This window comes from Biomphalaria glabrata, chromosome 13 (assembly GCF_947242115.1).
Source record: "Biomphalaria glabrata chromosome 13, xgBioGlab47.1, whole genome shotgun sequence".
In the NCBI taxonomy this organism is placed as follows: Eukaryota; Metazoa; Mollusca; class Gastropoda; family Planorbidae; genus Biomphalaria; species Biomphalaria glabrata.
Genome location: NC_074723.1, coordinates 2,573,821 through 2,577,360, shown reverse-complemented (window position 1 = coordinate 2,577,360; position 3,540 = coordinate 2,573,821).

Here is a 3,540-nt window from a genome sequence, read left to right as displayed (position 1 = left end):
AACAAACATTTTTAGATCATTTTGTCATGTTAACTCCGGCGTTTATGTTGTTTTTTTTTAATGTTATCTCAGCGCCTTCAGCCTGCATTGTGTTATACAGTGGTCACGTGACTTTCACTTACCACCGTGTTCTGCAGAAGGACAGTTGAACGGCTAGACCTGTAGGTGTCGTTTGTGAGATTGAAACTTAGAAGTGAATAAAGTGCGGTAGGTTGATATTTCAGTGGAAGCAGACGGCCACATACCACGGAGACGAAAAATATCGCTATTTAATTTTATTTTTTTTTTTAAATATCGAACTTTTAAAAATTTTATTATTTAAAAGGCTATCTATTTATCTACAAGTTTTGACAATTGAAATGTGTCATTTATAACGATTAATAATGTTTGTATATGCCCACATGGAGCATATATAATGTCTAATTTTTTTTCATCAAATTCTGAAGCTACATGTAAATAATATCCTTGAGAACGCGTCGAATAGTTTTGATTAGTCATATTCGACCAAGGCATATTGAGTATCAATGACAACATCGTTTTTTTTTTTTTACACTTTCCTAAAATAACCGTTTCTCGGAAATATAGTAGGCCTAAATAGTGCTTTGGCTTTGAACGGAAACTCGAGCTATACGAGTTTGTTACCACAACTTCAGTCAAGTACAAATTATTTCCCTTGTTTGAGATAACAAACAAAATAATTAATTACCAATAGTTAATAAACTAGTTGGTTATTTCTCTAAATGGATTCTTGTGTTGTCAGGTGAAATAAACAATTGTTCAAAATTTTTCAGCTTGATCTGAGTGTTGGGTGTGGGAGAAATAAGGTATAGCCTGCAAACGTTTGACCAGACAGAGTGAGTTAAGGTTTGTAGACCTAATAACCGTATTCTAGCCCCATTTTGTATTTCGCTAACACACATATACATCACTTCCTTTAATGTGTACTTTTAAAAGTCTTCCATTTATATAAAGATATAATAAAACTTAGAATACAATGAACCCTGAACATGTATACCTACATTTACATAGTATTTTAGTGCGCCCTTCCCCTTTCCCTGTACACATTCACAAGTTCATTATACATGCCTTTTTTTTTTCCCGCAAGCTGTCACCTGCTTGGACATCAGGACGCTGTAATTCGGTCAGCTGTACTGTTGTTCCTGGTCCCTGCACTAAAATTACGATTAAGTATCCTCCACATATGACTTCCACAGAATAGTAATATGCACCATCTTTTAAGGCTTAGAGCTTAAAACGAAATGATATCTTTATAATCATACTCACTTTATAATCATACATGCTATATAGTCGCGTTATAATTATAGGCCTACTCACTTTTATAGTCATTGTCATAAATAATCCACCTGGTTAAATTTAATTTGAAGCATAAATATTAAAGTTATAAAAAATATATACATCTATTTAGTGTCATTTCTGACGGTTAGGGCCTATTGGCTAATTAAGAACTCTGAATAAAATGCGCAACTAGGGAACATTTGGGGATCCCAAAAAAAAATGGTTCCAGTGATATTTTCATTAATTCTTAAGAAAGAGAAAATGAAAAATTGGCCTTTTTTTTTTATTACAAGTGGCTCCGTGTCTCAGATAGCTTAGGGCTCGTCAAGTGTAAATCCGGCCCTAGAAACACATAGGTCATGGCTAGAGATGTAGGTCATGGCTAGGGATATAGGTCATGGCTAGGGATGTAGGTCATGGCTAGGGATGTAGGTCATGGCTAGGGATGTATTCTTCTAACTTTAAAACCATCCTGAATCTGTGTCAAAGAAAGTCGCTCAGCAGCTATTATTCCATAGCAAACGTAACAGCTTTAAACTACATAAGAAGATTCTTGATAATTTTTACGGCGCGACAATGCAAAATTTGCTAACATATGGAATAACTTGTTGGCAAGGAAACGTTTCATCTAGACTGTTGCGCCGCTTTGACAACTTTATAAAAGAGCATCAAAATTCACACGCACCACATGACCATATTTGAACGAAGTTTTTGAACACAAATGTCTAGGAAAGTCGGGAAAATCTTGGAAGACAACAGCCACCCGCTCCATCATAACTTCGTCCAAGTTGTCGTGAAGTGGGAGACTTCGGTCAATCAAGACTAGAACCGAACGGTACAAAAACTCGTTCGTTCCTTACTCGGTCAGACTATATCAACGCCACTCGTTGATCAAGGAAACGTGAAAAAGATCAAGATTTATGTGTGTAGCACTTAATGAACTCTTGACGTTGTGTCTGTTCTATTTATGTAAATTTTTCTGTTGTGTTGTTTTTAGTTTTAATCACAACGAATTTCCTTAAAGGATCAATAAAGCAGTGTTAGTCATAATCTTAGTCTTTAAGGTGAAGACTTACGCCATTTTGTTATTGTTTTTTTTTTTGTGTGACTAAAAGGGATTTCAATTTACACTAGAAAAAATTACAAAATGGTTAACCCGTAAGAGACGCGGTGGCTGAGTGGTAAAGCGCTTGGCTTCCGAACCGGGAAACTCACGTTCGAACCCTGGTGAAGACTGGGATTTTTAATTTTGGGATGTTTGGGCGCTTCTGAGTCCACCAAAATCTAATGTTTACCCGACAATAGTTGGGTGTGCTGGCCACATGACACCCTCGTTAACCGTGAGCCACAGAAACAGATGACCTTTACATCATCTGCACTATAAATCGCAAGTTCTGCAAGAAGTTTTAAGAAGTTTTAAACTGTAAGTCAAGAAATAAGAGATTCTAAACAGGATCACAATAACTATTGGGCCTCACGATGACCTTCTAACTATAGTCAAAAACAAAACCGCAAACTAAGACTTTATGGCCATATCACATGGTCCTTATGGTTCGCAAAGACCTTCCTTCGGGGATTAGTACCAGGAAAAAGCGGAATAGGCAGACAGAGAAAGCGATGGGAGTGTGGACAGGCTTGTCGTTGGAAGACATTCTGTTCAAGGCAAAAGACCGAGATGAATGGAGGAAGATAGTCGACAGATCATGTGTGGTGCCCCAACGATTCAACAGACTAATGGATAGGTGAAGATGACGTATAGAAGTAATCAGTTTCTTGCTACTTTTTGTTGCAGTTTTTCTTCTTATACTTAAAATGTGAATTTTGTTATTTTGCTTCAATGACATATTTAAATAATAACGAAGCCTCTTTGCAGACAAAAGCTATACCAGTGACAACAGTATGCCTATAGATATATATTAATTTCGGGATTTTTAAAGCGCCTCTGTGTCTAATGGGTACCTGACATAAGTTGGCGAAAAATAAAGTCGTTTGGACGTTGTTCTGGTCACAAGACATCCTCGTTAACCGTGGGCCACATAAACAGATGACCTTTACATCATCTGCCCCATAGGACAATCACAATGTCTGAAAAGGGTGCTTTAAATTTCACTTTACATTTTCCTTTAATACAATGTAGTTTTTAAAAAAGAGTTTCTTTTATTTAAGGTAGGTCTATCTTAACAAGGGGAAAAAAGGACGACGTCATTCAAGGAGAGCCCCTATTTTATTCATTTCTACCATGTC